This window comes from Alligator mississippiensis, chromosome 2 (assembly GCF_030867095.1).
Source record: "Alligator mississippiensis isolate rAllMis1 chromosome 2, rAllMis1, whole genome shotgun sequence".
Taxonomy (NCBI): Eukaryota; Metazoa; Chordata; order Crocodylia; family Alligatoridae; genus Alligator; species Alligator mississippiensis.
In genome coordinates, this window is record NC_081825.1 from 282,331,347 (window position 1) to 282,343,208 (window position 11,862).

An 11,862-nucleotide genomic window follows, 5' to 3' on the forward strand; every position below is an offset into this window, starting at 1 on the left:
TGTCATAAATACTGGAGCCAGGTAGGAAGGTCTGGAAGCATGACATCCCCAGCTCCTTTCCAGATCATTTTGTGGCACAACTCAGGAAAAGACAAGATCACAACAAGAATTCATCTGCAGAGGGAAATCCTGCAGCAGGGAGTTCCAGACAGCTTGGCAGAGCTGTCTGCTGCAGGGTAGGCCTGCATGGTATGAGGAAGCATCGTGTTTGGAAGGGAGTCAGTGCCTCCCTACAGTCTAATGCTGAGGGTGCACATTTGCTTCTTACTCATTTGCTGCAGCCAAGGGGCACTTATTTGGTGTGGGCCCCCCACAAATTAATTGCTGAGCACTTGCCTCCTGCTGTACTCTTGTTAGTCAGGATATAGTCCTATTTCTCTTAATGCAGGTGCTCTTCTGTTGGCTCATTAGTGCTCTATTAACCTAACCAATGCCCTTACAGGGCAGCTTTCTCATGTAAGGCACCCCAGCCGCCTCTCCTCCAGAAAGAGGTACCAGTTAAAGAAAATCCCTCTTCAGCACAATAGGGCTGTCCTTGTCATGATGGCCACTCTCTGTAGGCTTTGTGAAGGTAACGCTTCTTAAATGGACAGTTAAAGACTTCTTCCCAATAGACTGGGTCTGCAGAAGTTGAAGGGGAGGGGCTTTCTATTGTCTTCCTGTGGCCCTACTCAGCGAGGCCTTCCGGGCATGTGTCATGTGGTGCTTGTCATTAGCAAGAGTTAATGAGATTTTATTCCATATCTCTCAGCCCCTTGAGATACAAATCAGCGCAGCACTCTCCCAAAGCACCAGGCAAGGGCTATCTGTGGGTCAGGAGAGGGAAGGGGCAGAAACTGAAATCTGCAAGACTGAAGGGATTTCAGTTTGTATCAAAAACTCCCTGCCCTGAAAACTCCTGATGATCAGTCAGAGCCAGGGTTGCACAGGCAATGTACATTGTAATCAGCTAGCACTCATGAGCCTCCCCTCTACACATCGTCCATTTTTCAGCCTGTTTTCTTTGTATTATTTATTTCCCTGCTGACTGAGTCAATCCCAGCCCTCCAACAGATCCTGCTGGGCAAGGTGTTGTTTGTAAATATGTAACTTTCTGCACCAGGCTGGCAATCTAGCCTTAAAGATCCCAGGTGGGGACTGCGTGGGTCTTTCCTGCAAAGAGCTGAGCACATGCTAAGCAAGCTCAGGCTTGAAATCATCACTATTACCTGCAGTTGCTAAGCCAGAAACCACCTATGCAGAACTGAAGGCCACCCTCTCCAAATTACCGGGTAAATGTTCATATAACCTTAACTTCTGCGTGTGTGTGAGCAAACAGCCACTGATTAAGCAAGATGTTTAAGCTCATAGAAATATAAAAACTCAGCTGGTGGCAAACTCCACAGTCATTGAGAGCAACTCCCTACAGCCCACAGCTGCAGTATATGCTTGTCCAGTCCCTCTGGAAAGCTCCAGTGAAGGCAATTCCACAACTGTACTTGCAGACAGGTGAGCAGTCCCACTGTATGTGTAAGATCCATGCTGAATTTGGACCCTTTCTGACTGCACCTGTCATGAATCTTCATGCATGCTCCCAAAAGAGGAGCACCCCTGTACGTGTTAGAATTTGCACCCAGAAAGCTTAATGCCCGTCATTCATTTGGCAAATGTGAATTGCAAACCTGAAAAGACTGCCCATGGCCGAGGACTGGAAGTGTACACATGCAAAGTCTGGGTGCAGGTATGCGTGCTTGGGCCCGGTTCTGTTCCAGCACAAATGGAGAGTTTTGAAATGTGCTGCTTTGAATAGCTCCCTGTGGTGTACACAACAGACTGGCTCTGCAGGCAGAATGATTTCAAATTATGCAGTGTTCTGGAAGTGATAGCAGTTTTGAGTGAAAAATGAATACAGACTCAGAGGCAGACAAGGTTCTTTGGGTAAATGTGATTATTCCAATTTGGAAACTGATATAGCTCTTCTCCTCTAGCCTGCTGCTGGACTAGTATTTGAATCTTGCCTAACAGTGAAGAGAAAGTATGTACAGTGACTGCAAATTCATACCCTTGTGTGTGAAACTTTGTTCTGCCAAAACCCACAAACTCAAGCACTTCCCTTGTGCTCTTTGAGATAGTAACACTAATTGGCCACGTGGTGAGACGGTACAACTCTAAGGAAACAATACAGTGGGTACATCTACACATGTGCTTTACTGCAGAGTAGACTAATTAGTTCTGCAGTAAAGCATCACAGTTTATACGTGTGCTGGTATTAGGGTGCAGTAAACTAACTGCCATAAAATAGTACTGTAGGGAACAGTACTATCTTATGGTGGAGTAATTAACTCCCCTGAAACTCATGCATAGATCCTGACCACGGGTGTACATTGAGCCTTGTCAGCCAGCCAGTAGGGAGCCTGTTCCCTCCTGGATCAAATTGCTGCTGTCCCAGGCGCATGGGTAGACACTGCGCTGAGGAACAGTTTACTTTGGCTCAAACTGTTCCACAGCTTATTGTGTCACATTAATGGCATATGTAGGTGCACCCATTATACCCCATTATAATGCAGATTCAGCATTTTACAAGCATCTTGCTTGTTACAATTTCTGGCGATCTTTCAGTTTGATGATGACTTGGACGTGATATCCTCATTAACAGTAGGAGATTCTGTTCAATTCTCATCTGTCAAATGGGTGTTTTATAGTGTACCCTGTGTAGTTCAATCATTCTGTGTTTACTTTGTCTTTTTGCTAGATTATAAAAATATCAAGCAGCTTATTCATTCCATTCTAATGACACATTAAATTTATACCTAAAATCTTTATTTCAGTAACCACAGTAGACACACATCTAAACAACTGTTGCCCCAAAACTCACAGTTGGTTAAGCCAGTTTATCTTTGCTATCAGTGATCAGTATTTCAAACACCATTTTAGGAGATATAGCATGAGAGAGTGCTTAGAAGAAAACAGCAGGGGGACCAATTGCAATGGAAACCATGCGTGCTGGAGGAACAATATTTACCTAAATGTATCTATCATGGCTTCCAAAAGGGCAATGTTATTTAGAGAAAATGTAAATGAAAATGTCCCAGTACATAAAAGCTAGGAATATCATTTCAAAAGACTTTAATATTCTTAATTCATTCCAGGTTGCAATAACAGAGATAAAGCTATACTTGTAAAAGAAAATATTGCTCACTTCAAAGATACAGACTGCAATTTAATAAATAGCAGCATATGATGAATGACTCATATTAAATATGTGTGTGCAAATGGTGAATTTATACATGATCTAGCACTTGAGGGGAGGGAGCAGAACTTGAGAAAGAAAAAAATAACATGCCATAAATCAATAAAGCTGCATGCCATGATACAGACAATACTGTGCACCTGTCTAACCTCTTCCAGCTGAGGATGGCTATGTTTTACAAACATGAATTAAGTTCTCAATTATTTTATCATCCAAGCAAATGAGTTATCTGAGTCAGCTCAGAATTGTTATAACAAAGGGAGCATTCCAGGTGGTCCTAGATTCAAGTGATACAGCTCATCACACTCTCTGCCTGGTAAGATTGGTTAACAGAGGCTTGGATGTTATTTCACAGAGCAGGTAGTGTTGACTCTAATTAGAAATTGGGATATGAACTGGGACAAAAGACTTTCTTTGTGGTCCAGTGTCAGAGGCTAATGAAACTGAGTGCTTTTAGAGGAGGTTGTGCATAATATGTCATTGGTTGCACACTGCTCTGTTGAGGGTTTAATATACCTTTGAATATAATCTTTTGCCCTAAGCTATCAATGAAATGATCCTTAGCCATCTTCTGCCTTGGATCTGTCTTCACAGATCACCTTGGTCTAAAGATGATCTCCAATAGAGGCAGTGAGAAGGCACTTGAGGAAGTTTCATACAGAAGTTGCTTGATTAAATCAGAATGATTAAAAAAATTCTAAGAAAATTCAAATGCTGTGATGATGTGGGAAGCAAGGAAAAGTTTCTGTACTTCCGCCAAAGTATCAACATAATCTAGGGCAGTGGTTTCACTTTGAATGGTGACTAGTAGGACTGTGCGAATAGGCAGCTATTTGATTCAGCTTCAAATCCAGCCACTTTGGATGCCAGGGATCTGGTCTGGAGCTCCGGATCGGTTTCCCGCTTCAATTTGGCCGAAGTGGCTCCGAAGCTTTGGAGATCCGGCTATAGGGTATAATGGGGAATCAATGAAATAGCTATAACTTTGTTATTTTTTGTCTGATTTAGATGAAGCTCACAGGGATGGTAGCCTCTGCTGAGAGCATGAAACCTGCCAAGTTTCAAGAATATCGGTGCAGCGGTTTGGGGAGAACTGCACCCCAAATTTGTGAAAGCAAAACTCATGTCACGTGTACATGTTACACCACAGGGGGGTGAAAACTGCAGGTGTGCTAGCCCCTGGTGAGGCCACAAAGCCTGCCAAGTTTCAAGAAGATTGGTGCAGGGGTTTGGGGGGGAACTGTACCTCAAGCTGCGGACAGGCAAAACTTGTGACATAGATGACCGTGTACGTTAAGGCACAGCGGGCTGAAAACTGCAGGGGTGGTGGCCCCTGCTGAGGCCACGAAGCCTACCAGCTGTCAAGGAGGTAAGTGCAGGGCTTCTGGGTTCTGGGGCCCTGCACCTCTAGCTGCTTACAGGCAAAACTCGTGACATGGGTGCTTGTGCAACTGACTGTCTCTGTCTTGGGGCAGTTGATTGTCTGTATTGATTATTCCCTCTCCTTAGTCTGTGGTTTTGTAGGTGTTAATCCTTGCTAATTAACTCATTATCTAGTAGCTACTAGAAGCTAGGTACTGTGTATTGAGCTGATCCCTGAGTGAATCACGATTGATTGGTAACACAGTAGCTTAGCAGCCAGGCCTGCAGTAGTTCCCCCCCACCCTGTGCCCCAAGACAGTCACAGTCCCACAAGCACCCATGTCACGAGTTTTTCCTGTAAGCAGCCAGAGGTGCAGGGACCCAGAACTCCCCTGCACCGATCTCCTTGAAAGCTGGCAGGCTTTGTGGCTGCAGCAGGGGCTAGCATCCCTGCAGCTTTCACCCTGCTGTGCCTTAACACACACAGTGTCACCCATGTCATGAGTTTTACTTGTCCGCAGGTTGAGGTGCAGTTTCCCCCAAACCTCTCCACATATCTCCTTGAAACCTGGCAGGCTTCATGGCCTCACCAGGGGCTATCACACCTGCAGTTTTCACTCCCCATAGTGTAACACATACATGTGACATTAGTTCTGCTTTCATGAATTTGGGGTGCAGTTCCCCCCAAACCCCCGTACCTATCTTCTTGAAACTTGGCAGGTTTCATGTTCTCAGCAGAGGCTACTGGATCTGAAAGTTTCATCCAAATCAGACAAAAAACAACAAAGTTATAGATATTTCATTGATTCCCCATTATACCCTATGGCTGGATCTCCAAAGTGGCTCTGAAGCAGTTCGGAAGCTCCAAACCACTTCGCAAAGCCTAAAGAAGCCAGCACTTCAATCCGGACATGCTGCTTCAGCATCTGAAGCACCCAAATCTTCTCCAGATCCAAAGCACAGTCCAAAGCCTTGCAGAGCCATAGTGACTAATTAGTTAATTAACATTTTCCTCTTGGCTATTGGATGGAAATTTCAAGTTATTTTGCTGATTAATATTGATCAGAAGGAGACAAAGGCAATGATGGCCAGAGGGAACAATTGCTGAAGTGTCTTCTTGAGATTCACTCATACATTTTTTTTTTTTATGAGAATTTAATGCCACAACGTGTACTTTGGAGTCTTTAGACCTTTGCCCTTCTTGGTTCCTGGAAGTGGCAAAGCACTGAGCCCACTGGTAGAGGAGATTGTGAGTGTATCTTTTCAGCAGGTCAGGTTGCTGACTGCTTTGAAAGGTTGTTGCAAGACCTCTGGGGATGCTTCTAACCTCCTTGACCCATGGCCACTGGGGCTTTGGCCTGGGTACAGCACTGAGACTAATTTTGCCACATGGCTTGATAATCTCGTCCCAAGAAGGGGCTATAACTGAGGTGTATATGCCGCTATTTTCAATCTAGCAGATGCTTCAGATCCCAAGGAGATATTATCCCAGCTGCTGTTTCTCAGGAGTGTGGAAACATTGTTCTGAAATGTTTTTCTACTGAGTGGCAGTAATATCTAAGGGTATGTCCTCCTGATCTGCAATGGGTCCATCACTGCATGGTGATTTAATGGCAAAGTAGCCTACAACCTGGATTCTTCTGTGTTTTCTTAAGTCAATGCAAGTAACAATGATATGTGCATTTGACCAATACCCCACAGTATTAACCCCACAATAGCTTAATTTAGCTTCATGTTTCTGTGTATGTTTATAGGTGCCTTAAGCAGGTTTCCTCACCTTCCACTGAGGTTAACAATGCATTGCAAATAACTTCACTGCAGAGTTAACTTGGGCTGTTACATGTTGGACCTAGTGTCCATGCAGAAAACCCTTTATCACCTGAATCTGATCATGCCATTAAACCCAGGCTGGTTGGCCCTAGCTAGAGGTATAGGCTGCATGAGGTCAGGTGCTTCTTTCATTCCAGACTGGGCACCTGCACACTTGGAATGAGCGTGCAAGCTAAATCCCTCAAGTGCTAATAGTCCTCCAATGGGTTTCCCATCATTCCTTATTTCCCATATGCCCAAGCAAAGCAACTTAGCAAGGACACAGTAACAAACCTATGGATTTTTAGTGTGGCCGCTCACAGCCATTCCTAGATTTTTTCTAAATTTAATTCTGCAGTAACCTACCCCAAGAATCTTGAGTATTTCATACATGTCCATGATAATCAGAAATAAAACAGATCACCTCACTTCTAGCCCTATGCCTTGACCACTGCTTTGCCTTTTATTGTTAACCTTTTTTATTTGCCTCAAACATTAAGGCCTTGTCTAGGTTATGACTTGTAAGTTGTTAGTTGACACATAAAGAGCCTGGTATAGATAGTTCATGTTAAAGCCACATGTGCTAAAGATGCCTTGCTGTGTCTACACCAGGCCTTTAACATGTGTCAACTAACACCTTCCACAGCCTGGACTAGACAAGTCTCAGAAAAGGACAGATCCCTACATATAGCAGTCAGCATTTATGTCCAAAAACCATACAAATCAGTGCAGTGATTGTCTTGGATTTCAGTATAGTTTAGGTAAAATTTATTGTCCTACTTATTGTGCTACAAATACATGATCTGTCCTCAAACTGGATTTAAAGGCCTTAGCCACTCCCAAAACAAATCAGTGGAATTCCTAAACTTTAATACACTGCAGGTTATTTCTGCTCGTAAAATGTATCAAATGGATCATTTCTCTTTGATGGGAAAAACCATGCTGTGACATCCTTCACTGCTCCTGATGACAGAGCTGAGACTTGTGGCTCAGACTAAAAGCTTGATAAGGAAACCTTGGAATACAAAATAAATGTTCTAGGATATCAGCTGGAAACAACTGAGAAGACTGTCTGATGATAACTAGCTGTTGTGCCTCGTTTGGGTCTGTTCCATGTTTGTGAAAGGAGTCGTGAACTCCCACTCTTAATTAACCTTGCACTCATTTGTTTCTTCTCATTGTATAAATGGACAGGAGGTGATTTGCTGTCCCTCTAGAGTGAAATTAATGCCTTGGATTGAGATCATATTTACATAAAGAAACCAGCTGCTCTGGATTGTCTGAATTTTCTAAATTTGGGGATTTTATCCTCATGTCCCCGAGGACAAATTCAACCTGAATTTCAAAATTGCTGCGCTTGCTAAGCGGACACACTGACACTACCTGGCACTGCTAGAATGCAGCCATTCAGACCAGCTAATTTCATTAAGTCCACTCAGTGAAAATGCATGGGAGGTCATCTTCAGCAGTCACTCCCCAACTCAGGGGTATTGGTTGTAGTCACCCTAGTCTAAGACAGGGGCAGGCAATTATTTCAGGTGGGGGGCCGCTTACTGAGTTTTGGCAAACTGTTGTGGGCCACAGAGGTAGCCCTGCCCCTTGACAGGAGCTCTGCCCCCCTGTTCACCATCTTGTGACCAGAAGTCCCGCCCCCTATCCCCTGACCTTTGCCACCAGAAGTCCTTTCACTTGCCACCAGAAGTACGCCTTTCAGCAAGGGGGTTTGCCATTTTGGAACCAGAAAAATGCCAAATTATATTCTAAAAATCAAACATTTACATCATTCAATAATTTAATTTCAAAAAATATTTTTGTCCTGATTTACATGTGTTTGTGTAGTATACACAGAGGTGATTGTATAATAGCTTAAAATGAAGATATACACTTGTATATTGTGGGAGGGGGTATGGGGGTGGGTATAGATTTGTGGGGGGCTATGGGTGTGTGGGTATGTGGGGTGTGTGGGGGAGATTTATGGGCATGTGGATAGATGGGGGTTGTATGGGGTTGGGGGGTGTATGTGGGGTGAGGGAGCATGTGGGGATGTATGGGGTTTGTGGGGGGCTGTGTGTGTGGGGGAGAGTGGCTGCGTTGTGTGATGGGGATGGTGTGGGGTGTGCATGTATGGTAGTGCAAGGGGGTATGTGGGTACATATGTATGGTGGGGTGTGCGTGTGGGACTCATCCTATGAACACATATACACACACACCCTTCTGCACTGCCTGCAGTCCCCACTGCTTCCCCATTTCTCTCCCCTCCCTCCCTCCCCCGCCCACCGCTCCAGCGCTCTACAGTTCCCAGCTGCATGGCCAAGACTGCAGGACAGAGCAGGAGCCAGCCGAGAATTGTGGGGGCCAGGCTGGGCTGGCTCCTGCTGAGTCCCGCAGTCCCGGTGATATAGCTGGGAACCATGTGTTACTGGAGTGGCCAGTGGGTGCAGGGGAGGTGGGGAGAAGTGGTGGCGGCAGGCAGGAAAGTGGGGAAATGGCAGTGGCAGGTGCGGGGGCAAGTGGCAGCTAGTGGGCAGGCAGGTGTAAACAGGGCTGGCAGGGGCCCAGAGTGGGGCAGCAGGAGCAGGAGGCTCGGGCTGGCATGGGCTCTATGGAGCCAGGCCAGCTCCCCCTGCTCCCTGCTAGCACAGCCCAGCCCAGCTCCATAGAGCCCCTTCCAGACCAAGCCCCGTATTTCCACCACCCTGCTCTGGGTCCCCACCAGCCCTGGCTCTGGGGCACTGGCACCAGCCTCATGCTCCCGCCCAGCTGTCATTGTGCTCATGCCCATCCACCGCTCACTGCCACTCGCCCCCTCTACCTGCTGCTGCTGCCACTGCCATTTCTCCACTTTCCTGCCCACCGCTGCCACTTCTCCCCACGCCGCACCCACCTGCCTGCCAGCCGCTCCAGCACCACATGGTTTCTGGCTGCATCACCAGGTCTGCAGGACGCAGCAGGAGCTGGCCTGGCCCAGACCCAAGGACTGGGGCAATTGCCAGCAGTCCTCCCTTCCCACCACGTTCTTAGCTGACTTGCACTTTCAGGTGGAGGGAGGCAGGGAACAGCCCTAGGGTCGCAGGCCAGAAGACTCTGCTAGGCACAGGCTTCCCATTGCGGGTTAGGGGTGGAGCGGGGCCAGGCAGACCTTGTTGCTGGGTCATGCCACCGGCTCCCCCTGGGTTCTGCTGCTGGTGGTGCCTTGTCATCTTTGACAGGTAGCCAGGGACAAATAATAATTAATTTTCTAATTTTTTTAGGGGCCCCACAGGCTGGATAGAATGGCCTGGACTGGATTCAGACCACGGGCCATATTTTGCCTGCCCCTGGTCTAAAGACATAGGCAGACAAGGTTCTTTGGGTAAATCTGATATCTTTTATTAGACCAACTTCCCAAAGCAGGAACTCCCTCCTTCCTGAAGATGGCCAGAGCCTGAGTTTTTTGGAAGTGCTGCAATACCTTCCTATTTGGACAAGTTTTAGCAAATCAAATTAGATTGAGATATTGGTCAGGGGTCTCTGGCTTATGTTGATATTGTAGTTCTCATTTAAGTTGTCTTGTCATTCTCCTGTTTTATAAGTATTCCATTTTTCTTCTTAAAAGCCACCCTGACCCTTGTTGGGAAGGGAGGTGTATCAATTGAATAAATAAATAAATAAATAAATAATACATTAATATTGCCTTTCAGCTCCATCTGCTGACTATCTTCCAAGCAGCAAGTGGCATGGTCATAGTCACACAACACTGCGCCCAAGGCAATTAGCTCTGCACTGTACTGCAATAGGGTGGCTATAATACAAACTTCTATAATATTATAACAAAGTTTATAATACAAATTAGTTTCAATTCTGGAGGGCTGCGGAGCTTCTGGGACTGTGTCCTGGATTTTATTACCTAAATGTTGGTCGCTTTATATTTATAAGGCCGAATATTGGGGTTTGTCTATCCAGACAAAATGATGGGCATAACTATTATTTAATAATTATACTGTGATTATTACAACCACTTCTGGAGTAAGCAGTATAGACAGACAAACAAATGATCCACATTAAAGAGAGGGGGCATGCACAAACCGGTTACCCTGGAACAGCTGCTGTGCAGTAAGTCCCCATCTCACCACTACCCTGATTCAGGCTGTCCAGCTGGCAGCCCTGTTAAGATAGGCTTAATGTTCAGCCTCCTACCCAACTGCCTCTCCCCCTATGGCTGCTGCTGCAGCTGTGGTCTTTAGGCTCACCCTCCCTCCCTCAGCTTTCCTTTCCTGCTCCTGCCTCAGTGCAGGGTGGCACAACCCACAGCAGGGTTGGGGGAACACATCATGGCACAATGCAGTGAGGTTGCTGAGGGGGGTTGCTTGTATGTGTAGATGCTCACCTGGCCATCGCCCACCCAGCTGTGGGGTGCAATGGCCACCCACATGTGCATTGCAGTGGGGGGAGGGTTGCCACTGTGCATGGGGGGGGAGTGCACAGAGTGCAGCAGCATGGGGCGCTGTCCATGTGTGCAGTACAGCAGAGAAGGGGCTGCATGCCAGGGGGCCATGGTTCATGCTGGTGCAGCCCAGCAGACATGCAGCCCCTGCTGATGTGGCCCAGCAGGCATGTGGCCTCCTGGCCAATTTGAAGTTGGACAGCCTGGATATAACACATTCATCTGTCCATGCTTTCCTTTTAGCATAGAATGGCAAAGCTAAGGGGACTTCAGGAAGTACTCTGAAAATGCAGCCTCATCTAATACGTGGAGCAAGGAACTAAGACTTCTGCTTCTATTCACTGGGCTAATCTGAAAGAAAGAAAGACTGTCAAAACTTTCATTCCCCAATTCATGCTTCAACATACTAATACTTGCCAAATGTAGAGGCTCTCCTATAAAAGGTGCTTCCCATATGGAAGTGGTAACTATTCTTTTTTGTTTTTTTAGGGAGAAATAACTACATTTAGGAACTGAATTTCATTTGGTTTTGTTTCCTCATGGCTGAGCATCCTCCAGTATATCATAGAGGTGTTTGATTTTTGCCATTACTTGCTGCCAATTGCAAAAATAGGGTTTAAAGAAATAACCTCTTGTCCTCAGTGATCCCATGTTTTACAGGGGTGTAGGTTGTAGCCTGTAGTCACATGGGTCTAAGGACATAGGCAGACAAGGTTCTTTGGCTAAATCTGATATATTTTATTAGATCAACTCAAATAAAATAAATAAATTATTAGACAATGTTTTACTATGTTTGTACTTCTGTAACACTAACAGAACATATTACCATGTCACCATGCAGCCAGGACACATCCTTCCCAATAAGAAAGATGTCCTGCAAAGCCTTGCTGCCAACTATCCTGCTTGATGCCCTCACACAGCCTGTCAGAGAAGCTGCCAGTTCTAGGCAAGGGAGACGGATAAGACATTTTCCTTGCCACATTGCTGTGAAGTGAGCCTTGCTATCTCTCAGCAATTCCCCCCTCACAGCATTACCCCC